The sequence below is a fragment of the Ricinus communis genome, chromosome 10 (assembly GCF_019578655.1).
Source record: "Ricinus communis isolate WT05 ecotype wild-type chromosome 10, ASM1957865v1, whole genome shotgun sequence".
Classification (NCBI taxonomy): domain Eukaryota; kingdom Viridiplantae; phylum Streptophyta; class Magnoliopsida; order Malpighiales; family Euphorbiaceae; genus Ricinus; species Ricinus communis.
Window position 1 is genome coordinate 898,209 of NC_063265.1, and position 11,266 is coordinate 909,474.

Sequence of the window (11,266 nt, forward strand, 5' to 3'; positions counted from 1 at the left end):
TGTCAACACTTAGACCAAAGCGACCGGCTAAATTGAACATAAAATAACAAGGTGAAAAATCTGACTGAAAAAGAAAATATTTATAAATATTAAAATGATAAACATTAAAAACTTCGTTATTTATCCAATATTCTTTCTTTCTTTTCCTTTTTGGCATGCACATGAGTGAACGAAAGATGAGGAAAAAACGGATATGTTTGGGCATAGTCGCTATCAAATCCCTGCTCTATCTGAGATCAAGATGGTGAGTCAGCATTTTTTTTTTTCCTTCCTTATATGATTAACAAAGGATTAAGCTGCCAATCTATCCTTAATAATTGATAATTGTTTACTATTTTCCCCCTCCTTTTATAATATGTTGAAAGTGACAGTAATTATTAAGTATACGTAATTGCACATTATTAGTTAAGTAGTTGAAAGTTGAACCAATCAACTAATGGGTTTGACTGCGGTTAGCAATCTCATCCAATCTTTACTATGAACCGTCATTTATTTCTATTATTATTTTTATTATCTAAAACTAAAACTATATATTTAAAAGTAAAAAAATTTAAACAAAATTTATAGAAATTTAAACAAGTGTCATATTTACTCAAAAAATCTTAGCCTCAATTACTTTCATAAAAGAATATTGAGTTGACAAATGCACTGATAATTCTGTAGTGTAGAGATAAAATTTTATATCAATAATTCAAAGAAAATTAATATAATTAAATTTATAATCTTAATGTGTTGTACCAATAATAATAATAATAATTAACTATTCTTATTATTTAATAATTTCAAATTAAATCATGTAGTAATTAATAATGTTATTTTTTAAAAATAAAAATTTTAACACTTTTATATTTTTCTCAGAATAAATTGTGGTAGAATTAAAAGATTAAAGTAAACAGTATTAATAAATTATTTTTATTAGACATTAAAATAAATTTGTGCTAAAATAAAATCTTATCTATTTTATAAAAAATTAATTTTAAATGAGTTTAATATTTAATATTAAATTTAAAAATTAAATTATAATTTTAAATTACCTATTTAGTCTTTTAACTATATTAAATTTATACAAAGGGAAAATAATTAATAACCAATAATAATTAATTTTATAAAATTTATAAAATTTTAATGTAATAAAAAATATAAAAACCAATTTATATATTACATCAATATCTCTGGATAAAAGAAGTCTACCTTATCTTTTTAATCTCTCTTCTGTTTCCTCTACAATTGCATTTATATTATTTCTCAGAGAAAGTTTCTCCTAAAATTTGAGATAAAAAGATCAAGAGCATATAAGGAGCCACAAAATTTAAAAGACAGTACCGTGATTTATTTATTTTTTCATTCGATGCTTCTTGTAGTCTTTGTGAAAACCGGACTGTCAATTATTAACATTGCTAGAATGGAAAAAAAAATAATTTCGGTCCAATATTTACTTAATGCATCATAATCATAATATATATAAAATTAGAACGAATTAATTTACTAATAGAATCTTATTAAATTAGTAATTAATTACATTTTGATACTTTAATAATTTAATTTTATAATATATATAATTTTTATAATTAACAATTCATTTAGTACAAGTGTAATTCTAGAAGTTCAATTCTATAAAAATCTTAAATTAATAACAATTTTAATATTAAAAATATAATTTTAATTTTATTTATATTATTTTAATTAATTAATGATTGAACAATGATTTTTTTATTATAGAAAAGCATATTAATTATAATTTTAGTATTAAGCATATAGCTATACTAATTTAATAAGTAAGAACTTAAAATAATATACTAAAATATGTATTAATATAATTTTTGTAGTATGTATATTTTAAAGTGTATATATTTTATATGAAAGTCCAAAATACACGTCTAAGAGTGGGTAGATTGGACTTCTCAAAAATTTCTGGCTAAATATCTTACTTATTTGATAGATGGTTATGGAACAGTTCTACAGTCTATTAGATGCCTGATGCAAAATACATAAATATTTAACTAATCTTAGAAGGTTTTCTATTAAATACCTACATCAGTAAGCCAACGTTCTTTCATTTGATATTGCTATGACTTGGTCATTATTCTATAGATACTTCAAGAATAGATAAGTAAGATGATGCAATGAGATAGATATCTTATGCACGTTTGAAATAGTTAGATGTCTAATTATATAATTCTTATTTGTAATATAACATGGATAGCTAACATAGTGAATAGCAGTATCAGATATTAAATTCATGCACAAATTAAAAGATGTCAACACAAAGGTTTATCCTAGTTCGGTACTAAGACCTACATTAGTCTTCAAGGATCATACCTTAAGATTTTTTCCACTAGTTGACTTTATTAACAGTTAGAGATCAAGCCTTACAAGGTTCTGATACTTAGACTTCTTACCTACTCTAAGATATCTAGCTCTTACTAACTCACAAAAGTTATTAGAATTCTATCAATCTCTCACTTACTTTATTAGGTGCAAATGGACCTCTCACAGACTTTTTAATGGGAGGTTGTGTCACCCGATCAACAACAAGCTTTCATATTAGTTGCTTGGATCTGACCAAGCTTGAATATACTTTTGATCCCACTTGCTGAAAGGTACCCAAACTCGTTACCTGGCTAAAAATGGTTGAGCATGGGCAAACAAATTATACCGAGCATAAACATTCTCAAGCAAAAGTGGAAACTAATGATAACCGAGCATTATATGTAACCCTATCGTATCCGAGAAAGGCGATGTTGACTAAGTCCATATTCGAGTATAATTGGGAGTCTTATTAGAGACAAAGTCATGATCGGACATTAGTTGAAGAGTTCGACCGACCTAAGGCTATATTATATAGCCAGGAAGACTAATCCTAGTAAGATTAAAATGTCTTACATTCACGAAGTTTTATTCCTTGTAGGACAAGGAGACCTTCAATCCCTATATAAGGGAATACAACATAACATACTAGGTACATGCTACTTTACACACTCAGTACATATTAAATCACCCTCATACAGTTACTGACAATCCCGTCTAGCGCTTTCTAACCATTATTTTAGGTTTTGTAAAGATCATGCCATATGAGAAGATCTTGTTAATAGTTCACCTATTTCATTTAGTTATCACTTCCTTTTAAGATTTATATATTCTCTAAACGATTCATTCGACACATTTTCAAAATTATCTAAGTGTGAGTTAGATTCCTGAATGTCTGATGAAGATTAGACATCTTTATCTGCCATAAGACATATATTCGCTTTCTCTTCTTTGTCAAATGTCTCATCATTGCTTGATAGATCATCATTATCACTTAATATTGCCAGAACTTTCTTTTGTTTATCCTTCTTGGATTTCTTCTTGAGTTTAGGACAATTAGGCTTTATATGTCCAGGCTTGTTACATTCATAACATACAACATCAAAAGTTTCCTTCTTTCCAGCTTCTAGTTTGGCAGGATTAGACTTCTAAAAGGCTCTTTTGTTTCTTAAACCACCTCTTTTGAAGAATCTCTTCATTTAGCTAGTGAAGGCAACCATTTCCTTATCTAATGAATCAGAGCTTGTATTATCTAAGTTTACTGCAAAAGCTATTATTTTCTTCTTTTTCTCTTCTTTTGGTGTCTCACAATCTTGTATTATCAATAAGATTTCATGAGTCGTCAAGGATCCGATTAAATCATCATAGGAATAGATGTCTAAATTTTTAGACTCCATTAACACAATCACTTTGGAGTCCCAGAATTTAGGTAAAGATCTCAATAGCTTTTTTATTTGCTCTGGCTCTAGGACATCTTTCCTGAGAGACTTTAGTTAATTTACTATATTTGTAAATCTTATGTCAGTTTTGCAATGCTATCTATTACAGTCATCTGGAATATTTTATAATCTCTTATTAGAAGGTTGATTTTTAATTCCTTCACTCAGTTTGTTCCTTGATAAGTCACTTCTAACTTATCCCATATTTGTTTAATTGTCTTATAACTAGACACCCGATTATATTCAATGGGAGTTAGAGCAAAATGTAATATGTTTATGGCTTTTGCATTGCAAGCTAGCTGTTGCCAATCGAGTTCAATATACTCAAATTCCTCTTTAGTAATCCATTCAGTGTCAACTCTTTTGACAAGTATCTTTGGTCTAGTACAAATGTTGGTTTAGGCAACTATGTCAATAGCCTGAATGAAGTTGATCATTCTATTTTTCCAGTAAGAATAGTGTGTTCCATTGAATAATGGTGGCCTTATAACAGACTGCTCTTTGGACAGTAATGGTGCATTAGTTTGGGATGAACTAGCCATCATGGATCTTTACTCAAGGATATTAAGCCTTATATTATAGAAGCATGCTCTGATACCAAATAAAACTATGGAATAGACGTTCAAGAGGAGGGTAAATTGGACTTTTTAAAATTTTTTTTTGGCTAAATATCTTGTTTGACGAATGGTTATTGAACAGTTTTGTAGGAGTATTAGATGCCTAATGCAAATTGGATAGATATCTAAGCTTAGAAGGCTTTCTATAAATACCTATAATAGTAAGCCGATATTCTTTCAATATGTACCTCAACTGCTACGACTTGCTTACTATTTAATAGATACTTCAAGATTGGATAAGAGGATGCAAGGAGATAGATTTCTTACGCACGTTTGAAAATATTTAGATTTCTACCTCAATAATTCTTATTTGTAATATGATATAGATAGTTAACAAAGTGGATAACAGTATCAAATATCTAATAAATGCACAAATTAAAAATGTCAAAACAAAGATTTATGTTGGCTTTGTACTAAGACCTACATCCAGTCCTCGAGAATTACACCTTAAGATTTTCTCCATTAGTTGACTCTATTACCGGCTAGAGATCAAGTCTTATAAAGTTATAATACTTAGACTCCTTATCCAATATGAGATATTTCCTCTCTCACTAACTGACTAAAGTTATTAGGCTTTTGTCAACCTCTCACTTGCGTTATTAGGTACAAATGGACCTCTAGCAGATGGGGAGGCTATGTCGCTCGACTAATAACAAGCTTCATATTAGGTACTTGGGGACCTTATAAGAAATTTTCTCTTTAAAATAATAAACTTAAAATGATAGGATTTCTATATAAATCAAATGCAAATTTAATGCAAGGAAAACAGATTTTGGAAGACAATAATTGCAAACACTCAAGAATTAAAGAAGAAGATGAAGAGTGGTAAATGTAGCTTTTGGGTCTTGAGAGTTTTTAGAGAGTAAATGCTATTCTTCCTTATTAATTTGGTAGCTAAAACTCTTATTCATAAAGCAACAACAGAGACATATCTTAAAGTAATTTAGATATACACAAAATAGTTCTTTTTAAAATTTATTTTAAAAACCTTTATACTGTTGCTTTAGACGTTTGACACACTTTGCATCTTTCTATCTTAATGGTCAGATCAAAAGCTGTCAAAAAAAGCCTATTACTATAGCAAACAATTAAAATTAAAAGTGTGAGGTTGCTTCTACTTCATCCAATGAAAACTAGCCATTTGGACTCATATATGATATAAGTATGTAGAAAAATAATATGTCAGACTAGATAATAGATAGATATCTTTTAGAGTATCGAATGGATGTCTGGTCAAAGACAAATATCTCAAAAGTTCTGATTTTGAAAGAATAGGATTTTATGCTTAATTTTTTTTTTTTTTGAAAAAATCAAAACATGTATTTGTATGATTTGAAATCAAAAAAAGACTTGAAATCTTACAGTGTGCAAGAAAACTATTTTGTTAAAGCAATTGATACATTTAACAAATCTAAGAGACACGTGTTCCTAAATAGAGATTACTCACTCTTAGACTTCTTATTCTTAATGTCTGAGTATTACCTTGGGTAAGATAAATGTCTACTCCCACCATTATACTTGACTAGTCATTTAATCGAATGCTTTTTCAGCCTATACTATTAGATGTCTACATGAATGATATTAAAATATATAATATTTTATCATCATCAATATTTAGATTATTAACTTCTTGAGACTATCAATATGTATTATTGTTAATTTACTTTTAATAAAAGTCTTATAAAATTTAAATAATAAAATAGATAATTTTTCAACTTAATAATCCTATCATTAAGTCATTAACAGTAATTTTAATGGATTGACATAATTTAAAATAAAAGTCTTACAAAATTTAAATAATAATATAGATAATTTTTCTCTATGGATAAATTAGTATACAATTAAATCATTAAGTTATTAGTGGACGATTTTGCCTTATTAAATCATTAATATATAATTATTTAGGAATAATTTTATTAACTGGACATTATTTAATTTTTTTATTTATTTAAGTTAATTCGGTTATTTATTAATTTAATTTAATAATAAATAATATCTAAAATTAATAATTTATTTAGTACAAAGTTTAATTCTAGAAATTCAATTCTATTAAGATTTAAAATCAATAATGACTTTAATCTTAGAAAATACTATTGCAATTATATTTTTAATATTTGATTAACTAATAATTTAGTTTTTAATTGTATAATAATTTTTAATTCTTAACATGTAGTATATTATCTATGTTTCTAATAATATTACATTTTTAATTTAATATTGATGTAATAAGTAAATAATTAAAACAACATACTAAAATAATGTGATAACAATAATAAATGAATAAAGATAATATATAAGAAATGATCTATAAAATGTTTATATATATGCTTATAGATATTCACAGCTTATTAAGATTAGATACCGTAAAATTGTTACACAGACTAATAATACAAAGAGTTGATTAAAAAAACTAAACATATTATCAATTGAAAGCAAAAATTAATATATCTTTATTATAACAATACAAAATAATAATAATAGTAACAGTAATAGTATTCTACTTGAATTCTATGTAATACTAATTATAGTTAACATATAATTTTAGAATTATATAAATTTATCTATTTTATATAAATACTATTTAAATTTTAAAATTGTGTGAATAACTATTGATTTATAATAAAATCAAAATAAATATGATATTATTTTTATTAGAGATAGCAGAGTCTTATCTCATTTTGAAAATCTGATGTAACTTGGCTAAAATTTGAACCATCGGAATCCGAAATTTAATGCAAAGTTAAAAATTTGAACTCGAGATTACCTGAAAATGAAACCATCGTAAACCCGAAATGACTGAGATCCAAAGCAACCAAGACATAAATGATCTAAAATCCGAGTGGTCCAACCGAAACAATCGGAGCCCGAAATAATTAAAAACAAAAAATAATCTGAACCTGAAATGATTCGAACCTGAGACCGACACGATATGAAACCTGATAATACCCGAATTTATAACTGATACAAACCTATTTAAAATTTGAAATGATTCTAAATATAATTTTTCATTAAAATAAAATAGTATTTTAATGACATTTTATTATTATATATAACTAATTTTGATACAAATATTTTTAATATATTTTATTTTCCATTAAAATTTTAAAAAATATCTTTCTAATATCATCTCTTAATTTTTAATTTCTTAAGATTATTATATTTTAAATTATTAATCATTAAATAAAACAACTAGCTTGAAGTTATATATATATATATACATATATAACCGCCAAATAAAATGCGTCCCAAGCCGAAATATCACAAGTACCACCGTTTGTGCGGGCCCCGTCAATTCCGAGTTTCATTCTTATATATATATATATATAATAAATAAAAATATTAAAAAGTAATCAAATAAACTAATTAAAATTAAGAATCTTGTAATTTAATTTAATTTTTATTTAAATTTTTCAGTAAAATAGAGAAAAGGTAAAATTATTTTATGTTATATATAAAAGAATATTTGAGACTAAAAATAAAATTATACATTGAGTAAAAAAATTAGATTAATAATTATAAGTAGTTCTTTTTATAATAGTCAAGAAACTTAATTGATAATGAAAAAAATGAACTAAATAAAATTTCAATGTTAACACTATTTTGAATTTAAATTTTTTAATTTACAACACTTTCATAAATAAACTAAATAATTAAGTTAATTATTCTTAAATTAATAAAAATTAATTTTTTATTTTTTAAAAAAAATTCAAAATAAAGAAAAATGATAGTTCAATAAAAAGGCGGCCACGCAAATATAAAGTAGAAGATGTTCTACCATAATACAGAAACTTTAACTTCGATCTTCAATTAGAAAATTTTATTGAAATTAAATATATAAAGTTTTACCAGGTAAAGTTCATGAGATCAAAAAATAAAATCAAATAAATTAATTATAAAATTTAACCTGAACTCGATAAATTAATTTGAAATTTGACTCAAAATTCGACGCAACTCGAACTAGATTTTATTTGAACTCGAGTCAAACTGAATCTGTAATGATCAGAATCCAAAAAAGAAGTAGAACTAAAAATATCTGAACCGGACCAACCGAAACCCGACCTAACTCGACTCAAGTCGAATCGGACTAAAATGATCAGATTTGAACTCGAGAAGATCCGGTCTTGAAATGGCCAAATCTGAAATGATCTTATCTAAACCAAACTCAATTTGTTCGTTTACCATCTCTAATTTTTATATTTGTATTATTAAAATTATTACTATAAATTAAAAATAATTATATAAATACTAAAATTTAAATAATATGTGTTATTTTATATTCTCAATATATATATATATATATATATATATATATATATATAGAAACAATGCAACATCGAAAACTCCACCTCTAAGTATAAAATTCTTACCAACTCCAGGTAGTCGTGGATTGGCCAATAAAGTGATAATTGAGAACAAAGTGGCATAATCTTCTAATACTCACATACATCATTGTCAAACTTCAGTTTGGGGCCTGGTACGAACACTTGGCCAAGAGAGCTCTTTATATTAAAAAAAGAAGATAAAAAAACAAAACAAATTGACGGAAATCTGATATTGGAACACTTGGACCACAGAATTGAGAAGTACGTAGAAGGAGAAACGTGTGTGAACCAATCGTTATTAGGCAAGTTGTGTGTGGAAGCAAATAGGCCTTCTGTATTACAATAATGCAGTTCCTCTTGATACGTGAATAGACCTGACACTTGGCATTTGCATTACCCTTCTACTAACTACTTTAGAAACTCTTCTTTTGAAGGGACTTAGGGTTGAAACTTAAGAGTGTTTAGTCGTGGGCCAGGAGTTTGTGAATGTTTGTCATTATTAATTTATTATCGGGGTTCTTTTCCAACTGTTTTCAACTAATTATACCTGGATTTCAAAATATTACAAAATTATACTCAAAACTAATAAATCTCACTATTATACTATGGCTTTTTAGTATACGCTTGATCTATTTATATCTATTAAATTATACCCATTAAATTTTAAACTTTTATCTCCTACTTACTGAATAGATAATAAAAATGAGAAATGATCGGAGGAGAACCCATCAAAACTTCATAGTTTACTCTTACAGATTAAAAAGATTATCTTTTGTTTACTTACTATAACAATTTACACCTATAAGTATAAAATACACTAATCTTATACTGTTTACTTAGACGCGAATATAAAAGTCCTTTAACCATTAGGTCTTTGGCTCCACTTTTCTCTCCTGTGATAAAGAAAAATATAATTTTTTTTAAAATTTAAAAGATGCAGTCGATCTAAACACTAAAATAGCAAATTTAATAATAATTTATCAATAATCCATGAATACACAACAAATAGAAAAACTAAGAAACACAAATTCTTAAAGATGGATTCATCAATTCTTCAATTCCATAAGAGGTAAATCTAATTTCTAATATATATTTAGTGAATTTTAAATTGGTTTAAATTTCATTAAGTTAAGATTTTTCAAACACCTATACTATAACGTTTTAGGAATTTAAAAGTTGTAGAAGATAAATATTGAATTTTATAATTTAAATCTGTAAGAAATTAAGAAATTGAATAGGCTAAATATATATTTATGCCTCTGAATTTTTATGGATTAGTCAGTTTAACACGTTAACTTTCTATTTAATCTAATAGATACTTAAGCTTTACTATTTTAATTTCTAGACACCTTTTAAACATTCAATTTAATCTAGCAGACATCTAAACTTTATTTTTAAGTAATATTTAAATATCTTTATGCTTATATGTTGACGTATTGAATGAAAATACAACGTTAAAAAGTGTTAAAATACTACAAAATAAGCAAGTTCAGGTGTATGTTAGGCTAAATTGAAAATTAGAGTGTTAAACTGACTAAATAGTTAAAATTCAAAGGCATGAATAATACATATCAAGTATCTATAAGTATGTAAGAAGTATATATCTTTTAAAATTTAGTAAACTTGAATTTATATTATTTTCTTAATGTATATCTTGTAAAATTTACATTGGCTATTATATAATAATAAATATATAAAAGGAGTTGTATAGAAAAATTAATTTTTAAAAAGAGTACAAATATATAAATAGTTTTTAATATATACAGTAAATTGTATATATTAAGTATAGGAATAAAGTTTAATTTGGCCATTGATTTTATCACACGGACTAAATTTAGTTATTTTTTAAATTTATGGATTTTTTATAGTCACTCACTCTTGAAAATAAAAATAATTAAAAGAATTTGTAATAATATTTAAAAATTATTTTATAATTTTGGCACAATTAATATAATTAAGTAATAAATATCTATTACCACCATTATTCTTGCTGAAAGCGTGCTCTCAAATCCACTGTCTTCGGCACCATCATCATAACTGTCTCCTTCATTATTATTATTAAGAATAAAAATAATAAAAACACTATAAAGTAGCAATATTAATTTTTTATTGTGTTTTATTTAAATATCAATATATATTTTTAATTTAAAAAATTCAATCTAATGCAGGAAATTAACATTTTTTTTTTCATTGTATGATTTTTATGAGAATAAAAGGATAATTTGAGCTAAATATGCAAGGATTTGAGCTAAAATGTACATAAATCTAGAAAACGGCTAAATTGAACTCGAGAAAATGGCTAAATTGAACTCGAGTGATAAGGTCAATGGTTAAATTAGATTTTATTTTTTAAATATATAACAAGTGTAATTCAAATAAAGTTTTATTTTTATATAATTTATATAAATTCTTTAATTCAAAGACTCAGAAATCCAGATCTACCATAATTCTTATGCTATGTTTAATTTAAATTTATTAAAAAATTCATTTAATTCAAAAACCTTAAAATCTATATCTACTATAATTCTTATGCTATGTTTGGTTGAAATCCATTGAAGAATTTATTTCATTTGAGAAAATA